Source organism: Bos grunniens, chromosome 14 (genome assembly GCF_055505025.1).
Source record: "Bos grunniens cultivar Pamir isolate PY7600 chromosome 14, Bosgru_T2T1.0, whole genome shotgun sequence".
Lineage (NCBI taxonomy): Eukaryota > Metazoa > Chordata > Mammalia > Artiodactyla > Bovidae > Bos > Bos grunniens.
In genome coordinates, this window is record NC_141178.1 from 19416908 (window position 1) to 19432620 (window position 15713).

Genomic DNA, 15713 nt, shown 5'->3' on the forward strand with positions numbered 1-15713 from the left:
CAAGAGTCTTCTCCAACACCACAGTTCAAAAGCATCAATTCTTCGGCGCTCAGGTTTCTTTGTAGTCCAGCTCTCACATCTGTACATGACTACTGGAAAAACCATAGCTTTGACTAGATGGATCTTTTTTGGTAAATAATGTCTCTGTTTCTTAATATGCTGTCTAGGTTGGTCATAACTTTTCTTCCAAGGAGCAAGTGTCTTTTAATTTCATGGCTGCAGTCATCATCTGCAGTGATTTTGGAGCCCCCAAAAATAAAGTCTGTCACTGTTTCCACTGTTTCCCTATCTATTTGCCATGAAGTGATGGGACTGGATGTCATGATCTTCGTTTTCTGAATCTTGAGTTTTAAGCCAGTTTTTTCATTCTCCTCTTTCACTTTCATCAAGAGGCTCTTTAGTTCCTCTTCACTTTCGGCCATAATGGTGGTGTCATCTGGCATATCTGAGGTTATTGGTATTTCTCCTGGCGATCTTGATTTCAGCTTATGGTTCATCCAGCCCAGCGTTTCTCATGATGTACTCTGCATATAAGTTAAATAAGCAGGGTGACAATATACAGCCTTGACATACTCTTTTTCCTATTTGGAACCAGTCTGTTGTTCCATGTCCAGTTCTAACTGTTGCTTCCTGACCTGCATACAGATTTCTCAAGAGTCTGTATCTCCATTGAGTCTTCTAAGGGAGATTAGTTGAAGTCTATTTCATAACAGGAAACAACTATATACAAATATAGGTGCCCATTTTTATACTTAGGATAACTACTCCCAAGAGACTCACAGAATTAGATATTCTAATATTGGCACATGACACTTTGGTAGACACATCGTACTGCAGTTCAACAGCTTCCATCAGCGTGTTCCATGAACGGAAAACATGTTACTATCATACAGGAAGATATGAAGCAAGCCTGACATTGTCCTGTCCCTCACACGAGCACCATCAGAGGTCACACTTTATGAGTTTTACTGGTGTAGACTTAACACTGGACAAAGTCTTTTCCTGTCAGAGTTGCCATGTCTGGGCTCCCCTGGTGGTCCAGTGGTTAAGACTCTGTGCTTCCAAGGCAGGTGACCAAGGTTCCATCCCTGGTTGAGGAACTATGATACTGCATGCCATGTTATGAGGCCAAAGAAAAAAAAAAGAAAAAAAAACAACCAAACAAACCAAACCAAAGACCCCTCTCTTGCCATGTCTAAGAATTCTAGGGTCCCATCTAAGATCTCACTAATGTCATGGTAGAGCTAATTGAGAGGCATTGTTTAGACCTGTGCTCTTGTCCCTAGGACACACCTTTAGTGATTTTAGAGTGACTTACCTGATTTGAAAATTTGGGGAGGTTAACTAAACATGTTATTTCAGCTTCTTGATGTCTTTCATCCCCTTGAACAGTACTGTGGGCAGCACTGGCTTTCTTTGCTCTTCCACGGGGCATTTTGCAGGCCTGCGACCAGGTGGGGACCAGAACTCAACTCAGGGTGCAGGCCCAATTTCATTCTTCCACTAAGTCACAACCTCGTGTGTACCTCTCTCAGTAGGAGGGATGACATTCGGCCTCCATCTTTAATCTTTATTTTGTGTTTCATCTTGTTTAGAACCTAGGTGAAAAAAAGGAGTGTAATTTAATGGGGACCTCTTTGAGACCTCAACAAACAGTTCCTCCAATTTTCCCAGTGCTATCTTATACATGCTGAGTTCCAGTGTTTCCTAGCTGCTAGTAAGGGAAGATATAGTTTGCTATGTTCTAGAGATGCTTTTATAAAACCATCATCTGTAAAAGGTTTAAAAGTCCTGACATCAAATTCATAATAGTATTTTGCAGCAACTTCACTGACTTTAAACATGTTCATCTTCTTTTTCAGTTTGATAGCATTATCATCCTTTATCATCTCATTTATCCTAGCTCTTATTATGTTTATTTATGACAATTATTAACGTTTTTCAGAGAGTGTCATTCTTTTTTTTCTTCCAGTTTTACTGAGATATAATTGTCATATAACACTAAGTTTCAGGTGTACAGCATAATGATTTGATTCACATACCTCATGAAATGATTATCACAAGAAGTTTAGTGAACGTCCATCATCTCATATAGATACAACATTAAAGAAATAGAAGAATATTCCTGTGATGAGAACTCAAGATTTACTCTCAATTATTTTTACATGTAATATATAGCAGTGTTAGAGGAGGGCATGGAAACCCACTCCAGTGTTCTTGCCTGGAGAATCCCATGGAACAGGAGCCTGGCGGGCTACAGTCCATAGAGTCGCAGAGTTGGACAGGACTGAAGTGATTTAGCATGCATGCAGCAGTGTTAATTGCATTTGTCATGTACCTTATACCCCCAGTACTTATTTATCCTATAACTGGAAATGTGTACCTTTGGATTGCCTTCATCAATTCCCTCTCCTCCAACCCCACATCTGGTACCCCAAATCTGATCTCTTTTTCTATGAGTTTGTTGAAGTATAATTGACCTGTATTATGTTAGTTTCTGGCACAGGACAGTGATTGAATTTTTCTATACTTTTCAAAATGATGACCATGATAAGTCTAGTTGTCACCTGTCATCATTCAAAGATAGCATATAATTATTGACTATATAATCCACAGTGTACATTTCATACCCATGGCTAATTTATTTTGCAACTGGGGGTTTGCATGCCTTAATCTTTCTCACCTAATTCTTCTCCTCCAACACCTTCCCACATCTCTTCTCTCTAGCAATCATCTCTTTGTTCTCACAGTCATGAAAGTGAAAGTCGCTCATTTGTGTCCAACTCTGTGCAACCCCATAGACTATATAGAATTCTCCAGGCCAGAATACTGGAGCCGGAAGCCTTTCCCTGCTCCAGGGGATCTTCGCAACCTAAGGATCGGACCCAGGTCTCCCACATTGCAGGCGGATTCTTCACCAGCTGAGCCACCAGGAAAGACCAAGAATACTGGAGTGGGTAAGCCATTCCTTTTCCAGGGTCTTCCAGACCCAGGAATCAAACTGGGGTATCCTGCATTGCAGGAGGATTCTTTACCAGCTGAGCTTCCAGGGAAACTCTCTCACAGATATAGTCATTATTATTATTATTGCCGTGGGATCTTAGTTCCCCAACCTGGGATTGAACTGGTGCCCCCTGAATTGGAAGCATGGAGCTTTACACATTGCACAGCCAGGGAAGTCTCAATCTTTCTTTACATAATAGACAATATTTTTTATTTCCATAGAGAAATAGACTCAATACTTTTCTGAAAATCAGTGGTCTTCTCAGTCTAAAATTTCCCCCAACTTACGATAAAGGCATAGGAGCAAAACAATATTAGAAAAATGGTGGAAGAATGATTAGAAATGACAGCTGACACTCAGCCCAGGATTGCCGAGATGCAGAACATGAGTAAACAGGAGGCAACGATCTTTGCTCAAGGCCATTAACGCACGTGGGCCCAGGGCTGCCAGGTCATCTGATTTTCAAAAAGAAGCTGAAATAAGATTTTTACATTAAATTTCACCAAAAAAAAAAAAAAATACTACCTCAATTTTAAAAAGAATCACTGAGTATATCCACAAAATACATTTTTTGGCAGAATCCTCCATAATCCCATCGGGGCTGCCAGTTTGATTATTATCAGAAGCCACAGGGAGCTTCTAAGGTGGTTGGACATAGCCGACTTACCTGTGTTGTGAGATCTGTTTGGGGAGGACTGGGCCCCTCTTAGGAACGGGCTGTCTTTCTTTGTAAGGACTGAGACGCTTGGAACAGGGGACAGAGCAGGTGGGGATGGTGGGATGATCCTGGCTAAACACCTAGTTTGCTTTTAGCCTGGGGCAGCTGCCGTCTATGGGGTGGCACAGAGTCGGACACGACTGAAGCGACTTAGCAGCAGCAGCAGCCAAAGCTGCAGGTGACTCCCCAGTGCTTTCTCTGAGATTCCAAGCTGACCATATCCACTCGCAGGTTTTCTTTCCCTTAATTTGTCCTTCCTTCCAACCTGTCCATTCTCACTGTTTCCATTGGAAACCAGAGAAGTTCAGCTGGAGTTTCAGATTCTGGAGATCAGTGTGTACTTGGTAAATTCTAGTCACTGCGGGACATGGCTAAACAGCTGAACCAAGGGCTGCAGTGACTAACCAGAAAGGCAGAATATCTGGGATGAAATTCAGCCACCGGAAAAAACAAAACAGCATTTCATTTGCTGTGGAGAAAATGTAATCATTAAAGAGCCCCAAATGAAGACTACTACTTTTTTTTTTTTTTTTAATTTTTTGTCCACTCTGGGTGGCATGTGGGATCTTAGTTCCCAAACCAGGGATGGAACCCACACCCCCAGCATTGGCGGAATGGGCTCAACCACTGGACTGCCAGGGAAAGCCTGAAAACTACTTTTTATGAGAAACACGTAGAACATGTTATGCTCTCCTCTAAAACTGAGTGGCCTTTCTGAGAGGATGTGTACACATTATACACATTTACACGTTACACAATGTTTTCACACAGGTATACTATTTTAATAAGACTTTTGTTTCAATAAATTGTATTTAAAATATGTTTTTGAGTACATTTCTGTTAAGTGATTATTCGAATACCACTTTTGAAAAATTGCTTACCCAAGTTTATTGGGTCATATCCAATTGCATTATTTTTTCTTATGGGTTTGTATAAGTCTGTATTCTTTCCTTCTTTCTCTCTCTCTTTTTTTTTTTTTGTGGCCTACTCCAAGGTCAGGCTTCCCTGGTGTCTCAGATGGTAAATTATCCATTCGCCTGCAATGCTGGAGAGGCAGGTTCTGTCCCCGGGTCAGGAAGATCCCCTGGGAAAGCACATGGCAACCCACTCCAGTATTCTTGCCTGGAGAATTCCGTGGACAGAGGAGCCTGCTGGGCTATAGTCCATGGGGTCGCGAAGAGTCGGACACAACTGAATAACTAACACACACACTCCAAGGTCATGCCGATATTTTTCTGTTATCTGCTTCTGGAAGGTTTATTGTTTTACATTTAATATTTAAAACTATAATCCACTTGGATTAACTTCTTGTGTGTGAGGTAGGGGTCAAGTCCTTCTTTGCTTCCTTTCCTTTCCACTTCCCTTCCTCCTTCATCTGGACATCCTATTGGCCTAGAGTCCCTTACTAAAAAGACTGTCCTGTTCCCACTACACTGTATATAATTTTGTCATAAATGAAGATGTGTGAGTCTATTCATTTTTCAAGTTCTTTTTTAACTAAGTTTTTGTAAGCTTTAAAACCCACCCATATGCAGTAGGCAGTCTCCAAGATGGCCCCCAAAACTCTCGCCTCCTGATATTTACACCTTGGCATAGTTCCCTCCCACATCGCACCAAGATTGGTTTGTGTGACTCATAGAATGCAGCAGAAAAGATGGAATGTGACCTTCAAAATTAAGTTATAAAAGATACCACGATCTCCCTCTCTTTCTCTTTCTCACTTGTTCTTGGGGAAGCCAGCAGTCATTTCTGAAGGATACTCACACATCTTTGTGGAGAGATTCACATGGCAAGTAGCTGAGCCCTTTGTCCTACAGTCCATGAAACAAGTGTGTGAGTGAACGCGGGAAGAGATCCTCTGGCCTTCAGGTGACTGCGGACCTGGCTGATGGCTTGACCACAACCTCATAAGAGACCACAGCCTCATAAGAGACCACAGCCAGAACCACCCAGCAGAGCTGCTGCCACATTCCTGACTCTCAAAAACCAAGTGAGACAATAAGTTTTTGTTGTTTCAAGTCACTAAATTTTGGGGTAGATTGTCACACAGCGTGCATGTGTGCTAAGTCGCTTCAGTCGTGTCCGACTCTTTGTACCCCCATGGACTGTAGCCCCCTCCCAGGTTCCTCTGTCCATAGAATTTTCCTGGCAAGAATACTGGAGTGGGTTGCCATGCCCTCCTCCAGGGGATCTTCCCCATCCAGGGATCCAACCTGCATCTCCTGTAACTCCTTCATTGCAGGCAGATTCTTAACCACTGAGCCACTGGGGAAACCCTGTTACACAGCAGTAGATACCAAATATATCATTATTCCATTTTAAAAAAGTTTACATATTCAAAAATACAAGCAGAGCTCCTAAAATTTTCACTTTATTATGAGTCGTTGAAATAATAAAGGCACTTGTAAAGCAAAGGATTACTTAATGACTAATGCCTTACACTTCTGCTTCATTGACTGAAGCCTTTGACTCCATGGATCTCAACAAACTGTGGAAAATTCTTCAAGATTTTTGGAGTATAAAATACCAGACCACCTTACCTCCCTCCTGAGAAATCTGTATGCAGGTAAAGAAGTAATAGTTAGAACCGGACATGGAACAACAGACTGGTTCCAAATAGGAAAAAGAGTATGTCAAGGCTGTATATTATCACCCTGCTTATTTAACTTCTATGTGGGCTGCCGTCTCTGGGGTCGCACAGAGTCAGACACGACTGAAGTGACTTAGCAGCAGCAGCAGCAGCAGCAGCAGAGTACATCATGTGAAATGCGAGGCTGGATGAAGCACAAGCTGAAATCAAGATTGCTGGGAGAAATATCAGTAATCTCAGATATGCAGATGACACCACCCTTAAGGCAGAAAGTGAAGAGGAACTAAAGTGTCTCTTGATGAAAGTGAAAGAGGAGAATGAAAAAGCTGGCTTAAAACTCAACTTTCAAAAAACTAAGATCATATCATCTGGTCCCATCAGTTCATGGCAAATAGATGGGGTAGCAATGGAAACAGTGACAGACTTGATTTTCTTGGACACCAAAATTACTGCAGATAGTGACCGCAGCCATGAAATTAAAAGACATTTGCTCCTTGGAAGAAAAGCTAAGACAAACTAGACAGCATATTAAAAAGCAGGGACATTACTTTGCCAACAAAGGTCCATATAGTCAAAGCTATGGATTTTTCATTAGTCATGTATGGATGTGAGAGTTGGACCATAAAGAAAGCTGAGCCCCGAAGAACTGATGCTTTTGAACTCTGGTGTTAGAGAAGACTCTTGAGAGACCCTTGGACTGCAAGGAGATCCAACTAGTCCATCGTAAAGGAAATCAGTCCTGAATATTCACTGGAAGGACTGATACTGAAGCTGAAACTCCAAAACTTTGGCCATCTGATGCGAAGAACTGACTCATTTGAAAAGACCCTGATGCTGAGAAAGATTGAAGGCAGGAGGAGAAGGGGATGACAGAGGATGAGATGGTTGGATGGCATCACTGACTTGATGGACATGAGTTTGAGTGAGCTCTGGAAGTTGGTGACAGACAGGGAAGCCTGGTCTGTTGCAGCCCATGGGGTCTCCAAGAGTCGGACATGACTGAGCCACTGAGCTGAACTGAATGCCTTACATGTCACAAAATCACAGGCAGTTTTGACTTCAAGCTACCAGTGCTACAGAAAGTATGTGGCAGCTAGAGATAGAATGAGAAATGCAAGATTAAATCTGGGATTCCAGGATAATTTCTGTGGGTCCCTCCTTCTGGACAATTTATGATTCTGGTAGAAGCCAAAGAACTCTATTTCTCTAAAATCCTTACAGTAAAGAGTGGTCACCTTTCTTCATCTCTCTTCATTCCTACAGCAGTCTTAAGTAATTAAATTGCTTTAAATACCAGCTGGAAAATGCAATGAGTATTTAAGATACAATGTGCAGAGCACTTTGCCTGGGGCACATAGTCAATGAAAGGAAGTCTTAGGAGGTAAGACTGAGTAAGCTGAGGTCTTTTTGGTAAATTGATGTCTTTTTGCTCTTGGCCATTAGAGCTGGGATGAGCCATACAGGAGCCATGCACCAGCTGGCCCAATGAAGTGGTAGATTCCTAAAGGCAACCTGATCGTTCCTCAGGCCTGTGGTCTTGGTACCACTGCTTGCCTGTTGTAAAAAAAAATCCCTGGGCATACAGAAGGGCGTGTTGCAAATACAGATTCCTGAGCCTCACCCCTGGGCATTCTAAGTCATTAAGTTAGAAGTCGGGTCAGGAAATGTGCATTCGTGACAGCCTCTTTTGGAGATTCTATGGACATCCAGGTTTGAGACCGAGTTCTAAGAGAGTCCCGGTGGGCTGGCTGTTACCTCCAAGTCTTATGTGCTCATTCTATCTCTCAATCCAAAGCCTTACCATAAAACTGTCCCTGATAATTCCTGAGACTCTTGTTTCTGGGGACCTACATGGCTTTGGGGCACCTTGCTTCTTGCACAGTTTCTGCTCCTTTTGCTTTCTTGGTTTGGGCATCACCTGATATTTTCAGAAAGAACTTCCCTACTCCAAACTTGGTCCTTGGGAACTTCACCCTCAGCTTGGTCCTCACCAGCTCCCAGGGAAGAATCATATCATTTTGCTTAAATGTCATATTTAAAACTGAGTGCCTCCCTCAGTGCACGCACACACACACACACACATACAAACACACATAACACATATACTTCCCATGCTCTCTCCCACCCAGGCAGGAGCCAGTGAAGGATGGAGAAGCCAGATGGTTCCACATTCAGGCTCTTGAAAGCCTTGTCTGAAGCCCTCCATACTCACTTCTATCCGTCCACTCCCTTCCCTGCAGTATCACAGTCAAATGAATGTGGACACTGAGCTCTGGATTTTGTTGCTTTCAAAAACATTTTTTGGGGTATAAAAAAATTAAACTCACACAGCAAGTAGAGAGAACAATACAACGAATCCTCATAGACCCATTCACCCAAATTCAGTAATTATGAAAAAATTTGCCACATTTACTTTATCTACTCTTCTTCTCCCTTCTGTTGAATTCTTTCCTTTCAAGCCAGCTTCAGACATTTCAGACATCTAAATTGGGCAATGCTATGAGGCCGTCTTTCTGGTAAATCTTCTGTCTTCCTGTCTGGAAAACTACCACTTAGAGACCAATCATGGCCTCCTTCATATGCTTCTGTATCTGATGCCCGAGCCCATGATGTCAATGTGCATCTCTGTATTACCACATAGATTTCTTAAACATGTTTCTTGTCTAAATCAAGATCCAAACCAGGTCCACAAATTACGTTTAGTGGTTTGTCTTTTATACCCATTTTAACGTAAATTTCTCCCCACCCCACAAGCCATTGACCTGTTGCAGTAACTAAGTCTGTTTCCCACAGCCTTCCCAACATTCTACATATGTTAGTGTGGCTCCTTTGGAGTCATTCAACTTGCTTCCCTCTCTTCCTTGTTTCCAGAGGCTTGATTAGGTTGCTTCATTTTTTTAGGCAATAGGTGATGCCACAGGCTTTTTCATGGAATACCTCAGAAAGCCTGTAGTATCTGGTTGTTTTGCTTTTAATGATGCTAAGACCATTCAGTGGCTTTAGGGGGTGACCAACCTGATAGCTCGTTCTAAAATTTCCTAGTACCGGTTCATCACATTAGTTTCATCCATTGACAATCCCAAGTGAGTTCTGAAGAATTTCTGCTACAACAGCACAACTGACCCACTGGTTAAATCTACCTACAGTCATCCATTGTACTTCTTTGTTCTGAACCTCCAGGAGATGCGGCTTCCTCTCGTGACTGTATCGCCAAACTCTAGAAAACTGCTTCTTAACCCTTTAATGTGCATATAAATCCTATTAAAATATAGGTCTAATTTAGGAGGCTTGAGGTTCCATATTTCTAACCAGCTTCCAGGCTATTCCAAAATTGCTGATCTGTGGCTATACTTAAGTGAGCAAGGCCCTGCTGCTGTTGCTGCTAAGTCGCTTCAGTCGTGTCTGACTCTGTGCGACCCCATAGACGGCAGCCCATCAGGCTCCCCTGTCCCTGGGATTCTCCAGGCAAGAACACTGGAGTGGGTTGCCATTTCCTTCTCCAATGCATGAAAGTGAAAAGTGAAAGGGAAGTCGCTCAGTCGTGTCCGACTCTTAGCGACCCCATGGACTTCAGCCTACCACGCTCCTCCATCCATGGGAGTTTCCAGGCAAGAGTACTGGAGTGGGGTGCCATTGCCTTCTCCAAGCAAGGCCCTAGGGCATTTCTAATAACTAAAATCCCACAGGAACCAGAAGGAGCTATGTACAGGCCACTCAGAGAATTTCAAGAAACTGGCCCTGAGAATCAGGGAGTATATCTAAATTGGGCAACACTACAGGGCTGTCTTTGTGGCAAATCTTCTGTCTTTCAGTCTGGAAAACTGCTACTTAGAGACCAATCATGGCCTCCTCATATGGCTTCTGCATGCAATGCCTGAGCCCATGACGAGACCCTTCTCACTGGGTTGGACCACTTAGATTTAGCCTCTTCCTTCTCCTCTCCTTGTGCATGTTTCTGCTGTTAAGTCCTGCAACAAGAGATGGAAAAAGTGCAGTTAAAAATATTCTATGCTCTGGTTGTCTCCAGAACTTAGTATACTGGGAAGTACGTGGACCAGCATGTGCCATAGAGGACTGTCTGCTATCTCCAGAGTACCTTGGAAAAGGTCAAGGCTTTTGGCCAGACCCCCTGGAAGAACTGACAACATGTGATGCAGGGGAGGGAAGGGGCTGTACCAAGACCAGGGTAATAAAAGCAAATTGTCCCCAGCAGCGAAAGTCGTCTGTCCCCATAGACGACTGCCCTAGAATTTTTGCTGTCCATATCTCAATGCTCCCAATGGGCAACCACTCACTCATATCTCTTGGCTTGATGTCCTAGATCATGTACTAGTTTTGAGCTCTCCTAAGGCTTCCCTGGTGGCTCAGATGGTAAAGAAACTGCCTGTAATGTGGGAGACCCATGTTTGACCCATGTACAGTTCTAAATTGGGCAACACTATATAGGGCTGTCTTTCTGGCAAATCCTGGGTCAGAAGGATCCCCTGGAGAAGGGAATGGCTACCCACTCCAGTATTCTTTCCTGGAGAATTCCATGGACAGAGGAGCCTGGTGGGCTACAGTCAACCGGATTACAAAGAGTTGGATATGACTGAGTCATTAACACTTTAACGCTTTGGCTCACTCACTTAAGCTTTAAGGTCCTTCCAAATACCCTCTCTGGTATTTTTGGTTCCATCTTCCAATTTCATGCACGCTTTATGGCTCTGCTTACACTTGTGATTATGGTGGGGGGATGGTCACAAGTCTTGGACAAAGACAGCTCCCTCCTATATGTCGCCCTGCACACTCCACATCCGGCCACATTCAACTCAGGTCTCTGAGTGCAGAAGACCAGTTGGGATGAATCGGAGCGACTGGAGTTAGACCGGGTAACATCTTAATTCCTAGATGAGGTTGCCCTGTGTGCACTTAGGAACTGCTGAAGGTTATCAAGCAGGAAAGCAGCAGTTCCATGATATTAGGTTATTTGAATATGTTTTCCAGGTTGAGACATTTTTAAGAGTACTTTGAGGCATCAACAACGAGCATGCCTCATTAAAAATCTCAGAACATTCTGTCCTCCTGTAGCCCAGCCATGGTCTCTGGGTTCTCACTGTGACATTTTCCCCGGGGTAAATGTCTTCTCATCTCAGTTTATTTATAGTTCATTTAGACCATCAAAGCAATAATAATTCCCAAAATAGAGAGCATTGCTCTGATGATCAATGGGATACATGAAAAGCAGTTTAATATAAAAGTGAAAATGAAAAGGGTGTTTTTTGTGGGGGTTTTTTGGGCTGCAGTAGGTCTTCATTGTTGCATGGGTTCACGAGTTGGGGAGCACTGACTTAGTTGCCCTGTGGTATGTGGGATATTAGTTCCCTGATGAGGGATCAAACCCATGTCCCTTGCATTGTAAGGTGGATTCTTAACCACTGGACCTCCAAGCAAGTCCAAGAGAGTGGTTAATATAACTAATAACTTTCCTCTCATTCACTCTATCAACTCAATTTGTGTTATTTCTTTCAAGACCATGCCTAAGATATTTTTCTTCTATGAAGCCATTCCTGACTAAATCTACCACATCTTGAATCAGGAAGAACTTTACATTTAAAGCTAGGAGGTATCATGATACAGACTTTAGAATAAGGCAGATAAAGATTTGAATCCCAGATCTGTTACTTACATTATCCGAAACGAAGGTCAAATTTATCATCTGTATTATGAAGCTATCAATTCTGTGTTATCTCTATTGACACTTATTTTTAACTCAGTGGCAGTCTCCCACTACTTTCTTGTTAAGATAACCCAGATCTATTCAAATATTGAGTGGAGATTTCTTGATCTCATGAAAGATGGATCCAGCTCCTGATTTGTACAGATCACGTGACCCAGTTCTGGCCAATGAGATACAAGGTGAAGTCTGATGGGGGCTTCTGGGAAAGATTTTCATCCCTAAAGTACGTGCTCTATCTACCTTCTTCCTGCTTTTAAACTTGGTTGTGTAAGAACATGAAAGTTTCTACTGTGAGAGGCAGATGAGTGCCAAGACACTGACTCAGAACTCTGAGTTATGAAACTGCTGACCAAATGCCAGCAATGGTGTTAAGTGCTGGGGAGACAATGAAGAGCCAGTAACAGATATCATCTCTGCCCTCCTGAAGCTCAGAGTCTAGTGGAAGGTGATGGCCAGGGATCAGACACTGTGCAAGTAAATATGAAATCACAACTGTGACAAGTGTTTTCAAAAAAGAGGAACATGTTCCTGGATTAATAAATCATGGAGAAATGTATCTTCCCAATATACCTATACATGATCTGGGAGAGTAGAGGATGCTTCTCTGGGGATGAGATGATACAGCACTATCTGAAGGAAGGTTAGGAGCTAGTTGGATGAGGGATTAAAGAGACCAAGAGATTTAGGGATACAGAACAGCAAATGCAAAGACCCTGGGAAAGAGGGAACATGATATATTTGCAATTGTACTTTTATTTTTTAATTTAATTTTATTCGACCAAAGTTGTATATTTGTGGATGTAAACTACAATGTATATAAACTATATGTAATTTTAAAAGTCAAATAATTACCTTGAGTAATAATATTGAAAATGATACACATTAATATCATCGAAAAATATCAGTCCATGCCTCGCTCCTCCCCACTTTCCAATCCCACTCTTCAGGGGCAACTCTTTTTCATTATTTGAGCTTTCTTTTTCAAATTCTAGCATTCACTTCTATATTTCTAAGTAGTATGCTGAATGGCCAACCAGAACACAATTCTGTGACCCAGGTCTGGCCAATGAGATAGAGGCATATAGGAGGCTTCTTCAGTGCTGGCATTTCTTTCTTCATGAATGACTTAGTTGAGGTAAGCACCATCCTCTCCTCCTCCTTACTGTCTTAAGCATAGATATAACAGCTAATGTTGAAGGGGTCATCTTGTATCCATATGAAAAAGGCCAAGAGACGCTCAGAGATACCACAACTGAGTGTTGGGACCAATGCTAACTTTCAGAGCTTTTTTTTTTTTTTTTTTAATGAGGAAAACTAAATCCCATCCTTCTAAACTACTGTTAATCAGCCTTGATATTACTAGCAGCCAAAAGCATTTTTAATTGATGTGTAGTTGCTAGTTTCTGATTTATGAATTTTGGGCAATAGGTATTGACTTTCTGTTACAGAAGATGACTATTTTGAGCTTCCCAGGTGACACTAGTGGTAAAGAACCCACCCACCAATGCAGAAGATGTAAAAGAAGTGGGTTCAATCCCTGGGTTGGGAAGATCCCCTGGAGGAGGGCATGGCAGCCTACTCCAGCATTCTTGCCTGGAAAATCCCACAGACAGTGGAGCCTGGTGGGCCGCAGTCCATGGGATCGCAATGAGCCAGACATGACTGAGTGACAAAGCACTCACACACGCACATGGTAATTTAACTCACAATTTCCCACATCGTCATCACCCACCTAATACCAGTATCTTCCTTCTTTCATCTTCCAGTTGAGGTTTATCACCAGTTTTAGTAAATTATCATTCAGTAATTCTATTATGAAGATCATATGAATATTATTCACTGTTGAACCAAGTATGTAGTAAGATTAATTTGATTATATTTCCAGTCTTGTGTAATTTTCCCCCAGAATTACTGAATGCTAAATATTTGTTAAGCTTTCTCTGTACCTATTCCTAATACTTTTCATACCCTCAAACACCATCTCAATATAATTTTCCATCATGTTAAACTTAATTGTTGGGTTCAACCCTTCAACCCCACCCCAAAACCTCTGTTGGATGAGAGAATTTAGTTGCTCTCTAAGCCTGCTAAGCCATTATCATTTTCTGCCATCCCTCTAACTTTCTCTTCTGTTGCCTCCCCTCTTTCCTGAATCTTAAGACTATCTCTTTCTTGGTTCTTTCTGTTCTCCATGTCTTAATAGAGCACATTGTCTAGTATCTTTTTGAGAAAGGATGCAAGGTTTTAGAACTTGAGCTTCTGGAATTGAATTTTATTCTACTTTCATACTTCACTGATAACTTGTCTAGGCATATAATTTAGCATTTAAAGGTTTTTGTCCCCCCTAATATCTTGAAGCTGGCAGTATTGTTGAATGAGATAATATATTCTGATTCTTCTTTTTTTTTGGCCATGCCCCACAGCTTGTGGGATCTAGTTTATCGACTAGGGCCACAGCAGGCCGAGAAAGCCAGAAATCCTAACCACTAGTCCACCAGGGACTCCTATTTCTTCCCCTTTCTTTCTTTTTTTCTTATTCTTGATCCTTTGTGCCTGAGCAGTTTGCTCTTTGCTTGCTTCATTTTATTTTCATTTCTCTGGGCTAGAAAGATCAGCCCAGACATTTTATGAGAATTGCTTCAATTTACTTCATTTAGAACCCACTGTGCTGACCACTGTGTGGGTCATGCCAATTAGAAGACTTAAAATACTTGAGCTATTTAAAAATCATATTTTATCTTTTTTCTGATAATTTTCTTCCCAACATTTTTCCATTCTCTTTTTCTGCAATACCTCTTAGTCATGTGTGAGATCTACCTGCCTGATCTTACAATTGTTAATTTTTTTTCTCTTTTACTCTCTATTTTGTTGTCTTTTTTTCTACTGTATGGGAGATTTCCTAGATTCTAACTTCAAATATACTGTGGAAGGTTCTTTTTATGCTTTCTTTTTAGCCTCTTTTTAGGCTTTCATATTGATATTTTAATGTCTATGAGCCCTTTTTGACTCCCTGATGGTTGTTTCATTGCTTTTAAATAGTATGCTGGTGCTCACTTCAGCAGCACATATACTAAAATTGGAACAATATAGAGAAGATGAGCATGGCAAGTGTGCAAGGATGACAAGCAAATTCATGAAGCATTCCATTAAAAATTTTTAAAAAATAAATAGTAGCTGTTCTTATTTCATGGAGGCAATGTTTTCTCATATTTTAATTATATAATCTTTATTCCATCTTTGTACCATCTGTTTTTCTTAAAATCACTCTTTTAGTTACATTTTGGTCAAGTCTTCATTTTGGAGGCTTTTCTCAAATGTCTGACCCCTAACCTCTTATCTATATTCAAGAGTGTGGCAGAAAGAGCTCCTTAGAAACTCTCTGTATGAAGGTAGGACTTGTTGACTGATGGACTTTGTTGAAAGGAGATGTATTAGAGAATAGCCCTCTTTTTTCTTTCTTCCTTGCTTTCTTTCATTTCTTCCTTCCTTCCTTTCGCCCTCCTTTTTCTTTCTTCTCTTTCTTCTTTCTCCCCCCACTCTCTCTTTCTTCCTGATTGGGAAACACCCACATCAGTATCTGCAGATCTTTTCTCTAAGACCTTACAATTAATCCAAAGAAAGATCTTCTGATGTCCTGCTTTGAGGGGAGGCGTGGCTGCTGGTGGGATAAGCTTGGTTCCTG

The 15713-nt window shown here is 41.7% G+C and overlaps 1 non-coding gene across 1 annotated transcript; it reads left to right on the forward strand.

The window, feature by feature from the left end:
• The first annotated feature begins 15077 nt into the window (after window positions 1–15077).
• LOC147359140 (U6 spliceosomal RNA) lies at window positions 15078–15189 on the forward strand. Its single transcript, XR_015141392.1, has one exon. It is a non-coding gene; the product is annotated as a U6 spliceosomal RNA (small nuclear RNA).
• Window positions 15190–15713: the final 524 nt, after the last annotated feature.